This window comes from Erythrolamprus reginae, chromosome 4, assembly GCF_031021105.1.
Source record: "Erythrolamprus reginae isolate rEryReg1 chromosome 4, rEryReg1.hap1, whole genome shotgun sequence".
NCBI classification, from domain to species: Eukaryota; Metazoa; Chordata; class Lepidosauria; order Squamata; family Dipsadidae; genus Erythrolamprus; species Erythrolamprus reginae.
In genome coordinates this window covers 57,593,322-57,608,436 of record NC_091953.1, presented here as the reverse complement: position 1 = coordinate 57,608,436, position 15,115 = coordinate 57,593,322, and the positions used below count along the sequence as shown (strand labels likewise).

Here is a 15,115-nt window from a genome sequence, read left to right as displayed (position 1 = left end):
TGTGCCTCTCTTGGGAAAAGTAGCCATAGTCTGACAATTAACAGAAGACAAGGCTGAGCCAATAACTGAATAATTAAGGAGAAGAATTTCAAGGACTTCCCAAGAGGAATGGATCCTGCTTCGAGGCCTCGAAGCTGCTGAGACTTGAGGGCAATCTGGGCAAACCCAGAGTTCGTGTCCCCAAATCCAGCGGGGCCAGCCTCCCTAAACTTTATAATTAAGTAAACCAAGGCACTCTGGTTGGAGGCTTAGCCGGTGGAGAATTAAGCCTGGGCGTCCCAAGGCCCGCTCCGGGATCCACGCGGTGGACTGAGGCCTACGCGGCTGGCAGGAGGCCAACACGAGAGGCCTAAATTTAAAAAGGGCGCGAAGGCCTTCGCGCCGAAAAATCGCTCCGTAATATTTCTTAAAGGGGAAGCGATCGACTAAGTCCAGGAGACTAGCAAGACGTCTCACTCCGCAGGAGGTATTTCTTAAGCCCTTTAATAATATACAATAATGAATCAATAAATCAATAAATCAATACTTGCACCAAGACCTCCAGGCCAAAGGATTAGAGGAATCCACAAGCGGCAGCGGGGATCGTACACGGCAAAACCGCCGGGGGAAAACGAAACCGCAACTTCTCCAAAGGAAAAAAGCCGAGCCACAAACGGCTGGCGCTATAGTGCAAGTAAATAATAATGGTAAAACAATTCTTACTACTTTTGAAGGAAAAGATCGAAGGGAAGGTGTTAGAATGTTGAACGAGCTATCACAATACAACCGCAGGATATGCGAACTGAGCGAATTCTGGGGAAGGGGCGGATCCGGCAAGCTTTTTTAACACTAGGCTCAGTTCCACCGGATTGGACATGAGCAACCCATGTGACTGCTGGACCCGCTCCTTCAGTACGGAGAATGCAGCTATAGGAGTTATGTGCACCTCCAAAACAGCACATGCCATACCTTTGCTGTGTAACATGCACTGGTTCCCAGTTTGCTTCTTATTCCTGTTCAAAATGCTGGTTTTAATCTTTAAAGCTCTTCATGACAGATTATCAGAAGGATTGCCTTTCTTCAATTATAGTTGCTCATCCCATTAGTTCTGACAGAGAGGGCATGCTGTAGATTGCACTGATTAGGAACTTACACTTGGTGAGCTCCAGGGACAGGTCTATCATGGCACTGGCTAATGGAACATTCAAAAGTGAGATTAACCCCATCCCTATTAATGTTTTGGAATTCCCTCAAGACCTGGATAGATCATCAGGAGTCCCCATGCCATAAGTAACATGAAGATGATTCCATCACTGCAGTTAATATTTACTCTGTTCTGTGCCTTTATTTTTTTTAATATCTTGATTTTTTTTATATTTTTAATAACTGCTTGATATTTATTGCTTTGCTTCATTGTTGTATGCTGCCCACTGGCCAGAGTCACTTCTTTGGCTGGCCATATAAATTTGATATTATGTCAGTACAACACAGCAAACGAGATCACTATGCTGGATTTCATATTTCATCACCAGTCGGGCGCTTCCCAAGCACCTAGGACTGTGTGATGTAGCGGCGAATTATGTTTGCCGATCCCAATAAAGCGGCCTTTTGCAATTGGCAGATGGAGATTTTGTCAATTCCGATGGTTTTCAAATGTCCGCTGAGATCCTTTGGTACTGCACCCAGTGTGCCAAGTACCACTGGGACCACTTTCACTGGCTTATGCCAGAGTCGTTGCAGCTCATTTTATTATTATTATTATTATTATTATTATTATTATTATTATTATTATACATTTTGCCTACCACTGGAAAGCTTCAATATTAACTTTCCTTTCTGAACAAGCACGTTGCATTGCCAGATTATTATATATTCACCATGAATCATTCAGTTCAGAAGAAAATCCCAATCATACAGTATGAAAATCAAATAATCAATTAATAAGAGATTGATTGCTTGATGTCAGCATTCAAAATTATAAACACAATGAAAGTGTCCATAAAACACCTAGACCCTCCCCATGGATTTATTCAGAGAAGGAAATGCACAAATAAATAATAAATCATACAAACTCAGAAATATAAATACTTAAACAGATATTCTGCCAAGGTTGAAGAATTATCAGCAATTTCACCCTGTGAACTTCTGTATAGGAGTACTCTTTTGTTTTTTGTTTTTTTTTAACCAAGCTTAGCATAGTCTGTTTAAAAAAATAACTATTCAACTTATACTTAAAAATATATAAGTTTCCATAAACATTCCACAATGTGTTTTTTAACCTTTCATGAAAAGTAAGACTTAACATTTCAATAAACATAATTATAAAACCTTGATATCCAGATCATACTAATACTGGAATTCACCTTTTACCTTTCTGTTTGTCCAAAAGTTAATGGATGTTAACTGTTGATGAATTTTTAGCACTGCTGTCCAGGGGCAGGGAGTTCTCTCATTATCAAACTGTATAAAACCCAAGTAACTATTGGTCATGAAATCTTACTCAATAGTGGCAAAATTAGTATTAAAAAGTACCTATTTCAGCAGCTTTTTAAAGTCTAAATTAAAAATATTTTTGTGATATAACTTATCTTCCCAGATAGACATAGCACGTTAATTTCATAAGGAGAAAAAAATGTTCATTTTATAAATTCAAATAAACAACAAGCATTAGCCTTAAATGACAGTTGAATATCTAACCCCACCTCCAACCATCTTCCCTTTTATGGACAAACAGATATGTTCCAGTTGAGTGCTAGCAGAAGTTAAGAGTTGCTGATTCATTATGTTGTGCTGACATGGCATGAAACAGCAATTTACTACAAAGAAAAACAAACTTGACTTTTTACCACTTTAAAATTTAAATGTAGTCAGTTAATATGACAAGTAATTTGAAATAAAAACATTTTGCTTATTTTTCTCCTTTTACATTAAATGTTATAAACATATTTTAAATAAAATCCTCATGTTACTGGAATTGCTGCAAAATTTAGAATATACTAATGGATTTAAAATATACATATTTAAGAGATCAGATGTGTTCAATTCAGGGGAAAATGGTGTGATGCAGTTATTAAGAGTGTCCTACTAATGCATGGGAAATCACATAAGATAGAATGCTCATTAAATCTTTCAACCTAACCTACTTTATGGATTTACTGTGAATATAAATAAATAGGAGAAAAAAAATTTGGGGGGGGGAAATAAGTATGTTTTCCTTAAAAGGAAGATAGGCTATCACAATTAAGAAGTAGGGGCGAAAGCACAGATAAAAATAGCAAAACTGTTATGCTTCTGAAATATAAAAAGAGACAAAATACAATTTGTTCCTGGCTCACAATATATATATAACAACAATTATTTAAGTGACTAGAGGTCAGACTGACATGGAAACCCAGCTTTCAACTTTCAGTGTAAAACTCAGTGAATAACACTGGAATAGTTACTTAACCTCATCTATTACACTGAACTCTTGTAATACAATGTATATAAATGTGGTGGTTTATAAAATATATATCACTTTAAGGTCTTTTTAATAAAAGATATATGTACAATCATAAAAATATCTACAAATTATCTCAAACAAGAACCCCTCAATCATAAATGGGTAGGGGGATCTTTTTTTATTGGTCTCAAAAACAGCCTTGTGTTTAGGATTATAGTTGTAAATGTAGAAAAGAAAAAAGTATATTTAAAGGAAATGAGAACAATATATAGCAAATGAAGAAAATGTAGTTATCAGAAACTTTAGCAATTGATTAGAAAGGCTAAAGGCTGCATATTGTAAATTGAGTATGAACCTACCGTGTGATGCAGATGCTTAAAATAAAAAGACTATTTAATTAATCACCCTATTTCAGTCTGATTTTAACAGGCACCATTTGGAATACCATATCCTGTCCTGAGAACCAAAGTTTTCTTTAAACCAGTGGTTCCCATGCCCCACAGATGGGGGGGGGGGGGATTGGAATCTTGTTTAAATCAATTTAATGGCCTATTAGGCATCCTGTGTGACTTGACTTTTTGAATAGTAATGATAATAGTAATGAATAGTCAAGGTCCTCTTCCAACATGATGGACTAACATCATCTTCAGTAAGAATTATATGTGTTTGGGGGGGAGCGGCATCAGGATTTTAGAGATACTTAGGTGGGGCATGGCCAAAAAAGGTTGGGAACCAGTGCTCTAAACAAAATAGAGTAATTTCATAGCTACCAAAATAGTGGAGACTAAAGGTAACCTATGAAGAACTATCAAGGGTGTTTAGCCACCAGAAGAAATTACTGAGAAAGCCATAAAAGTAGGTTTCATATATCTAGAAAGCTGATACAGTATTTAAAGAAAGGAGCAGACTTATTCCTTGTGGTCCTAATTCAATTAATATAAACTATAGGGAACTAGATTCAGGTCAGATATCAGTAATAAGACAAGATCTGTCAACTAGTGAAATAGGTTGCCTTATAAAGTGATGTATTCTCCCTTAGTGGCAGTACAGGTAGTCCTTGACTTACAACAGTTTGTTTAATCATTCAAAGTTACAATGGCATTGAAAAAAAAGTGACTTGCAAACATTTTTCACATCGCAGCATCCCCATGGTCATGTGATCAAAATTCAGATACTTGGCAACGGGTTGATATCTATGAGAGTTACAGTGTCCCTGAATCATGTGAGCCCCTTTTGCGAACTTCTGAGAAGCAAAGTCAATGGTGAAGCCAGATTCTAATAACAACTGTGTTACTAACTTAAACAAATGCAATGATTCACTTAACAAATGTGGCAGGAAAAGTTGTAAATTCGGGCAAAAGTCACTTAAGAATTTTTTAACTTAGCTACATAAATCATGGGCTCAATTGGGGTTATAAGTCGAGGACTATCTGTATTGAAACACAGGCTGGATAGGCAGATCTGATACACATAAGCAAATCTGATCAAACAAGATGTTGAACTAGATGTTCTCTGAAGTACATTCTAATCTAAACCTTTGATTCTAGATTCTAAATAAGAATAATCCAGACGGTTAAAATAATATGAAATTCATTGAGAATTGAGCAACATCAATTATTAAATAGGCCGTTTACTTTTGTATTAAGTACATATAATGATAATTAATTATAACTTAATTAATTAAATACAATTAATAATAATTAATAAAAATACCATTTTTACAAATCTTAACTGTCATAAACACTCCCAGAACTTGTAAAAATTAATCGCTACCCTTACATTATCTTTAATCTCATAATTTGTAATTGTTTTGATTTTAGAGAGATAACCGATGAAGCTTTTCTTATCTGATTTTATTATGAATACACTTTATAACTTGCATTATTAGTAATCCTAAATAGGACATACTTTGAAAATGAATTGCTTCAGACTTTGTGCAACACACAGCACATCCCTCCTATTCATTAACACAACTTTTTTCAGATGTTTATATAAACCTGAAAAAATGTGTAGCTGCTTTAAAGAGTTGACTTATTAAATTAAGTACAATCCTTAAAGCATCTAATTTTTTTAAAAAAACTAGTAAAGTATCCTAAAAAATGTCCAGGAAGCAATCCAAAATGTCAAGTCCATGGTCAAAATATCTATTCAAAACATATTCAATTCTAACTGCAATTCTAAAAAGAAATTGTACTTTACTCTCAAACATATTTATGTGCACTTTTATAATTTCATCTACAATTCTGTATATATATATATATATATATATATATATATATATATATATATATATATACATTTCCTAAAATCCCACAGAAATATATAAATACAGTTTGTCATATTAGATCTGTTTTTTTAAAAAATAGTGGTTCCAAAATGCACATGTCTAAACTGAATCCTAAAGTACAGTACATTCACTTTCTGAACCTGATTCTTCTGGAGGAATATAATGACCTCATTTAGTCCAAATTGAAAATCAATTCCACAATTTTGACCAGATCCTCTTTTCTTATCATGATTAGGTTTCAGTTTAAATTTTTCCATATTCTTCACCATTAATTCTGGTTAATTCTGAATTACAAGAAGTGATTTGTGTTTAATGACAGAATTGGAAGCTAATAGAAAGTAAACACAGACTGATAATATTGGACCATTGATTTCCAAGTACTACTTCCATCTATTAATGTACACATTCAACCTTATGCATAAAATGTAGAATCCATTAAAACACAATTTTGCATAGCAACTGATTCTTTAGAATTAGCTTTGAAATTAATCCTCTAATAAGGCTTGTTCCCTATACATTGGTGTCATAAATTTTCTCTCAACCAGGCAGTTTAGAACAGTGATTTTCAACCTTTTTTGAGCCGTGGCACATTTTTTACATTTACAAAACCCTGGGGCACATGGAGCGAGGGGGGGGGGGGGGGGCTAAAAAAAGTTTGGACAAAAAATTCTCTCTCTCTCTTCCTCCCCTTCGCTCTATTTCTTTCTCCCTCCCTTTTTCTCTCCCTTCCTTCCTCTTTCTTTCTCTCTCTCTCCGTCCCTCTTTCTTTCTCTTCCTTCCTCTCTTTTTTGCTCTCTTTCTCTCTCACTCCCTGCGTCCCTCTATGTCTTTCTCTCTCTCTCCTTCCCTCCCTCTCTTTCTCTCTCTCTCCTTCCCTCCCTCTCTTTCTCTCTCTCTCTTGCTTTCTTTCTCTCTTGTTCCCTTTCTCTCTCTCTCGCTCTTTCTCTCTCTTGCTTTCTTTTTCTCTCTCTCTCTTGCTTTCTTTCTCTCTGAGCTTCGCGGCACACCTGACCATGTCTCGCAGCCCACTAGTGTGCCACGGCACACTGGTTGAAAAACACTGGTTTAGAATAATATAGTTTATGGTCCTGAAGGCTGTTGAGATATCTAGTAGAGCCAATATTATTAAATTTTGCCTGTCAGATTGCAACATAACTTAGATGTTACAATATCCTGCAGCATATTTTCTCAAATATAGACTTGTGAAGACTGGCTATAAATTGGGGGCAAGGAACAGGGTCAGGTTTAAAAAAAAAATCAAACATTTTACTACCTCTTTTTTGAAGCAGAAAGGAATTGTTGCAATGAGGAACTCGCCACTATTTATTCAGACAATCCACCCACGGACTTTAAAAGTAAAGGAGGTTAAATACACATATAATTGTTCTCTAACAACTTTAAGGGCATATTCCTGTATAAGCAGTAAAATATCATCTGGACAAAACAAGCCTAAAATCACGTCCTTTTTGTTAATTAGCAGAGGTATTCCCTATAGCAGTGATGGTTCGGCAGCAAGTGCTGAAACTGGAATGTGTGCGCTGGAGTATTAGAACCTGAAAGACAGCAGCTGACTTACAGCATGTGTGCCCAGAGAGCTCTGCATGCCACCTCTGGCACACATGCCATTGGTTCACCATCACAGCCCTATAGCATGGATACAAATTATTTAATAACAAAGTGGTCTGCAATTTTATAATTATAATGGGTTGCATTTTCTTCTTCTGAGATAAAATATAATAGGATGTTAACTGCTGAGAAGGCTCTGAATGACTATTATATAAAATGGAAAATAGCAATTCCCAAAAAATGATTGTAGAAGAACCCTATTTTTAATTTAGTTCACTGTCAGGCCATGTACTTTACAGTCACCAGTCAAATTTGGTCAGATCAAATAAAAGAATGCACTCGTGAATTATTGTTAATTACCTGGGGCACTTCTTCATTTTAAAGGTAAACATAAATGACAAGTAAATCCCCAATAATCAGCAGAAAGCCATTCAAATCCAACAGCCTTCTGGGTGAACTATTTTAATTGGTCCTCTTGTTGTAGTTTTGCAAATCTTAGTAAATCCCACAGATATGGTGATTAAAAGATTGCAAAAAAAATTCCTACACATACAGATTATTTCTATGCAGTTAATAAAGAAAATAAACACCATGTGTACCCTATGATTTGTATTTTGTACTTTTATGACTGGACCTGGGTTTGGCCTTGGCTGCCATTGTTTAATTTGGTTGGGGGTTTTTTGTTTGGTTTTAATACTACGTGCATCATCCAAATGTGCAATTATGAGATATGCAAAATAGGTTGATAGAACAATAAACCAAAGAGACTGACAAATTTATTTATTTATTTATTTTATTTTTATGCCGCCCTTCTCCTTAGACTCAGGGCGGCTTACAACATATTAGCAATAGCATTTTTTAACAGAGCCAGCAAATTGCCCCCACAATCCAGGTCCTCATGAAATGTCATGAAGTCCATATAATGTTGGGCAATTCACAAAAGTATTGGTATTCTGCATGCTGAATTACTCAAAAAACATTCTTTGCTTTCAAATTATGCTGTTTAGTTTGGGATGGGAGATGGTTTAATAATAAGGCAGGTGGCATATCAACAGACAGTATTTCCAGAATTCACCTTCAGATACATTCTTTAAAAATTGGAATATTGAGCATTTTGTCAGGACTAGTATTGACTTGATGTAATATTCCAAATGCAGGAAAGAGGAGTATAATTACTGTAATGACTGTACCAAGTGAAGAATGCTGAGTCACCACGAATCTACAGAATGTGCTACAACCCGATTGGTGGACAAATGTGTAAGATGTAATGCACCTTTGCATAGGTGTGGCTTGTTGTGGATGGTCTGTAGTAATACTGTGATAGTGTCATCTAGTGCAGTGTTTCCCAACCTTGGCAACTTGACGATATTTGGACTTCAACTCCCAGAATTCCCCAGCTAGCATTTGCTGGCTTGGGAATTCTGGGAGTTGAAGTCCAAATATCTTCAAGTTGCCAAGATTGGGAAACACTGATCTAGTGAGATAGTTATAGTGTAAAAAATAGATAGTGGTTTTGCTACAAAAGAAGTAAATATTTTCTCAAGAACTCCTGCTATATTGTATTCTTTCAGAGATTTCAGTTTCTGATACCTTGGTCTGTGGCTTGTTGGTTGGGCAGGTTAGCTTCTGAAAGAAACTCAACTCTAATACACATGACTAGAATGAAATTATAATATAACTAGAATAATCTCACTGTGCAATAGGCAGCAAATAAGTTTAATAAACAAACACATTTTGCTGCCAGATCTTTGTTTGTTATGTACAATCAATCACTTATTAGAAGTTAGAAGTTATTGGCCCTCCAATATCATTCATTCAAATACAAGCCAAGCTGACATGCTAATCCAAGATAAAATCTTGAACATCTCTCTTTTCACATTTACCAACCTAGTCGGTAGTAATTCATGAAAACTCTTGCTGTCTTAGAATTATTTTGTAAATAACAAAGTATTCCTTACATAATGCCAAGTTAAGCCAGATGGTATTTATATTCCTAATAAAGGATAGGAAACATTCAAAATATAGCTTGTCAGAATTAAATGCTTTTTGGAAACTGCTAAATGTAATACGGAAAAGTGGAGAAATGCAAGGAAGTAGTTCCTACATTTGTTTATCTTGACAAATTTTCCATAAACCTGCTAATTTTTTTCAGAAAGCATACTGAAGCTTTGTGATTCAATGATCTATAAATTAATCTCAGAGTCCCCACTTGCTTATAAATCAACTGACCATATCTCCATATCATACAGCATCAGATTATTTTAAACAATTACATTTCAGATAGACCAAACAGATTTTTGCCCACTACAAATACAAATGGCTATTTCCTTCATAGTTTAATTAAACTGGCCCCCAGATTCTTGAATGTTTTATTTATTTTATTTTATTTATTTATTTTGTGCAATACACAATAATACCAATTTCTCAGAAAAACCTCCAAGCACCAATCCCCATTGCACATTTAACATGATGGTGTTTCATTTCGTTTCAAACTTTTAAGAAAACTGCAAGATCCCTCTTTATATAAATAATAATACTAATTTCTGTTCACGACAAATACACTCACTTGAAAGCAGTCCAAATCTTCTGTCGGAACTGAAACTTAATGTGCCCATCAAAGCTGATTTGATCATATTCGTCCCAAAGCTAGTTGAATGGAACTTGCTTAGGCAGCGATTTGCGCTTAATCCTCTGGTTATAAGGTGTCAGGTTTGCTACTTCTTTCCCAAGCCTCATGCACAAAACAGTGACCGCATCCAATTTTTTTACAGACGAAAGGGCTCCCTAGGGATCCCTATCGCAGTTATGTTAAGAGGACTCAAAACGGCTATACCCGACACAGACCAGGGGTCTATGGCCACTTTAAGCCCAGCGGACTTCAACTTCCAGAATTCCCCAGCCAGTTTTGCCCTCTGGGGAATCAGTTTTGCTGGCTGGGGAATTCTGGGAGTTGAAGTCCGCCGGGCTTAAAGTAGCCAAGATTGGAGACCCCTGCCATAGACAGACCCGCAAACGCACAAAACATCGGACGCCGCCATCCCATCCGCTCAAAGCCGCCTTTCCCCGCCGCCCTCTCCATCTGCCCATTCTTCAACGGGCCGAAGCGGGGTCGACCTTTCCCAGCCAATCAAAAAAAAAAAAAAAAGGAGGGGGGCAGAGGAAACAGGCAGTTGTAACGATAAACATTCGCGCATGCGCTCTCCTGGTCTTCTCCTCCCCTTCTCTTTCGTCCCTCGGCCATCCAGCGAGCCCGTTCTGCCCGCGCGCCAAAACCCCACGTCCGCCGTCGGGACCCCGACTCCGGCTCAGCTCGAGCTCTCCAAAGCGAATGGGTTCCTACCTTAAACAACTCCTCCTCGGACAGCTCCGCCGTGCCTTCGCTATGCTCTCGGTCAAACGACTACGGTCAGGTGACAACATCACAGCCTTCTCCACCCTCTCTGAGCCGATTGGACGGAGAATCCAGCTGACGTCACTATTCTAAGTCCCTCCCCCTCCGCCTTCCTTCCTGCCCTTCTTTCTTGCCTTCCTCCCTTTCCTTATCCTGGTGTTAAAGTTCCCCGCATGCGCACTTGTCCCTGTTTTTGCTTTTCGCGTCCTCTCCCCCCCGACTCCCGCCATTGGCCTTCTGGGCGTGGTTGAGATCTCTAGGCTTTTTTTTTTTGAATGGGCGGGGTTGCTCGGCCAGTTCTGCCGTAAACGCGTCAGTGGGGGTTGAGTGCTTTGAGTGGCTTTCCCCTCTGCGGAAAATACAGAACTCCTGGCCGCTGTCAGTCAATGCAGGAGAATCAATGAAAGAGCTTTCTTCTTGGATAAACATATTCCGAAGCTATGGCAGCATTATTTACAGAATTTCCCCAAAACTTTACAGAATTAGCAGTATTTTTTTTATGTTGATGTGATTTTCAATATTTCAAGTGCTGCCAAAGGGCATTATAATTGTATTTTAGCTTGATTTTCCAAACACTGCAAAGGTGTGTGTGAGTGTGTTCAGAAGCTTGTTCAGATTTCAGGAACTTCAAGACAATCTATATGATGGCAGTAGGTCCGGATCCAATAAGCTGATTTGCAGTGGAATGAAAGAACAGTATTAATATTGTCAACAATCTAATATTGTAAAAAGGTCTGTCTGAATATATTTTGTGTTAAATTGGGAGTCTAGTTTACAAAACGTGAGCAGCTATTAAAAAATTATACCACTCTGCTTCTCATCAGCTTTTGCAGAAGCTTAGAATGTGATTCCTGTTTTCATAGTTATCAAAATTCTATAATTCTGTAATTATAATTCTATAATTAATATGCATATATATGAACAGAATGAATGCAGTAATATTTACTATTTTGTAGCAGCAGTAAGCTACAAAAACCATTAACAAATAGTAAGTTGATAAACAGCCAGTATAATATGTGCATCATAAATTAGATAGCCCTAGAAAACTACCGTATTTTTCAGAGAATAAGACGCACCGGAGTATAAGACACACCTTAGTTTGGGGGGAGGAAAACAAGGAAAAAACAAATCTGAATGCAGTAATATTTATTGTTTTGTAGCGGCAGTAAGCTACAAAACCATTAACAAACAGCAAGTTGATGAACAGCCAGTATAATATGTGCAGGTTAAATTATATAGCCCTAGAAAGCTACCGTATTTTTCGGAGAATAAGACGCACCAAAGTATGAAATGCACCTTAAATTTGAGGGAGAGAGCAAGGGAAAAAAACAAATCTGCTTCTGTCTCAAAGCAATTTGCCTCCCACCAAACAGCAGGGATGATATACACTGTGTGCCATGATTAATATAAGTCTCCATGGATCACAGTAGCTCCACTACTGTATAAGCATGCTTAAACCTCATTTGAACATGAGCATGCGACTGTGATCCAAGCATAATAAAAGTTTCAACTTGTTCAGGTTTCTGCAGGTTAATAAAAATGCATTATTCATTGAAATTAGAATGCCAATGAAGCGTTTATTGCCAACTACTGTATCAGGAAAACAGCCATAAAACTAAGATAGTTGACAAAAAGAGGGAAAAGTTATCTAAATCTTAAAAGAAAAACTTATGACAAGTTAATTTTCATGCTATAATTAACCACATAGGAACAATTTTGTTGGTGAACCTTATTAAAAAGCTATTATGTATAGTTTTGTTATAGTATTAAATAATATTTTAATTGATCATCAGGGTTCACCGAGAGAAACTATATAATAACTCTATCATCCATGTTGACTACCAGGAAATAACCAATGCATGATTCAATTAAGTCAAAATATCATCAGACTTCAATAACTTTGTGTAGTTAGAGCTATTACAGAATTAAACAAATTCTAAAGCTTATACCTATGCCATCATTAAGTGAACATGAATAGTTTTTTAAACTGCATCTTATTTCTACAGGGTAGGGCATAGAGTTTTGGAAACAAAAGCAGATTGCTTACTAGTGAATCTTGATATTCAGATGATACGGTTAGATGATTAGCAGGGGTGAAATGCTCCCAGTACGTTCCAATTCAGGCATACTGGTAACAATGGAGACCATTGCTTTGGAGAAGCAACAGCAGCTGCCATGCTAGTTGAACCTCACCCACCGTTTTCAGTGTTTAACCCTCTGCACATGCTCAAAACCTTCTGCGTGTGCCAGGGGGTCAAACAATGCATGGCCGGAGAGGCTGATACAGCCCCAACCAAGGCCACTTTGCTGAAAGATCTCTGTGTCTCCCCAACAAGGGGGGTTCCAGGGCCACCTTGGCTACCTTCGCTCTGTGTACTGTACCTGGAAGGGGCCACTGCCACCACTGTCGCTCCCTGCCTGGCTGCGCACATCCACCTGCCCTCCCTTAGCAATCCCGCCCATTTGCTTTCGTTTGGTGGCGGGAGAAGAAAGAAATTGACATCTGCGGCCAATCTGCCCTCATGGAGCAATGGACTGTGTGGAAAGGGAAGCTGAGTGCTGCCTCCTGAAAACACTTCCCTTTCCTTCTCCAAATAACCCAGGTGGGTGGCCGGCTTCTGCTCTTGGCCGGGTGGATGGATCTGTTTAGGAAGAAAGACGCTGAGTCTGCTGAAAAGGAAGAGGTGGAGGGTACACAGCTCCATGATGTGCTGTTTCGGGAGGGCAGGCAGAAGTGTGCAGGCGGGTGATGAGGGAGGGGACAGGGAGTGGCAGCGGCCCCTTCCAGGCGCAGCACACAGAGGCTAAGGCAGGCTAGGCGGCACTGACACACCTGTTGCTATGGAGGTGAGGCATGTCCCGCTTCAGCCAGCCATGTGACTACAGGCAACGGCAAAGCGTCACAGGTTCTGCAGTGGCACAGCTGGGCCTGACCCTCTCGCCGCGCAGTGGACTGCCACTGCTGCCAGAAACGGCTGCGTATGATAACTTCCAGGCTCCGTCTATTGGCCCAGACCACGTGTGTGAGAGAGAGAGAGAGAGGAAGGGGGAGAGAAAGAGACAAGGAAGGAAGAAGAGAAGAGAATGGAGAAAGAAAGAGCAAACGGGAGAGAGAGAGAAGAAAGAAAGAAACCCGGCCACGTCCACCAAGCCACGGCCACAGAACCACTAGGGAAAATTTTTACATTTCACCACTGTTGGTTAGATGGAACCCATCTTAGATAATGAATGCAGAATGCAGCTGCGATAGCAGTTATGGGCTTCCCCAAATATGCCCATGTTACACCAACACTCCGCAGTCTGCATTGGTTGCCGATCAATTTCCGGTCACAATTCAAAGTGTTGGTTATGACCTATAAAGCCCTTCATGGCATCAGACCAGAATATCTCCAAGACCGCCTTCTGCTGCACGAATCCCAGCGACCGATTAGGTCCCACAGAGTGGGCCTTCTCCGGGTCCCGTCAACTAAACAATGTCGCTTGGCGGGCCCCAGGGGAAGAGCCTTCTCTGTGGTGGCCCCGACTCTCTGGAACCAGTTCCCCCCAGAGATTAGAACTGCCCCTACCTTCCTTGCCTTTCGTAAACTCCTCAAAACCCACCTTTGTCGTCAGGCATGGGGGAATTGAGATATCTCCCCTGGGCCTATACAATTTATGTATGGTATGTTTATATGTATGTCTGCTTAATAATGGGTTTTTTAAAAAAAATATTTTAAATTGTAAATTATTAGATTTGTCATGAACTGTTTTATTGTGTTGTGAGCCGCCCCGAGTCTACAGAGAGGGGTGGCATACAAATCTAATAAATAAATAATATACGAGAGTCGCCCAGAAAGTAATGCACCACATTTTTTTCTTCAACAATTATTTATTGAACCCAATGAAACTTACACACAAGAAAGAATGATGTTTCTTCTACACTTCCTATTTTTCCATGTAAACCCCATCCCATTCTATGGCTTTCCTCCAGCGAGATACAAGGGATGTGTATGTCATGTCGATACCACTCCTTGTTCTGGTCCCAAAGCCTTGAAGCTCTGCCAAACTGTCTTCTAATGGCCTCGCCCTCTGTGCCCAGCAACTAACTGTACCTCTCTGTCCACTGCAGATTCTCCATAAACTGTACACAAATGCTTGTGAATGTTCCCAACAGTTTCATTTTCTGCAGTGAGAAATTCAATGATGACACGCTGCTTGTAACGTACATCGCTTACAGACGCCATTTTGAAACACTGCTGCAGCTACGCTATCTGTCTAAAGGATTGCAAAATTTACACACGCATTCCTGACAATTCAAATAACGTATATCTAAAGTTTCGCATTCGTACCATTACTGTGGGCTGAGAAAAAAATTGTAGTGCATTCCTTTCTGGGCGACCCTGGTAGTAGAATTAATAAAACTTGTTTTCAATTAGCAATAGCACTTAAACTGATATACTGCTTCACAGTG

General features: G+C 38.7%; 1 protein-coding gene across 3 annotated transcripts in view; it reads right to left on the bottom strand.

The window, feature by feature from the left end:
* BACH1 (BTB domain and CNC homolog 1) overlaps positions 1-10,789 on the bottom strand; it is a 34,383-nt gene extending 23,594 nt beyond the window's left edge. Inside the window, exon 1 of one of the 3 annotated variants that reach the window (XM_070750307.1) lies at positions 10,615-10,789. The gene's annotated coding sequence lies outside the window, so the exon portion shown is untranslated. Of the gene's footprint in view, positions 1-2,349; positions 2,708-9,840 lie in introns of those variants that run through there. The other 2 variants (XM_070750309.1, XM_070750310.1) reach the window with 2 other exon arrangements.
* Positions 10,790-15,115: the final 4,326 nt, after the last annotated feature.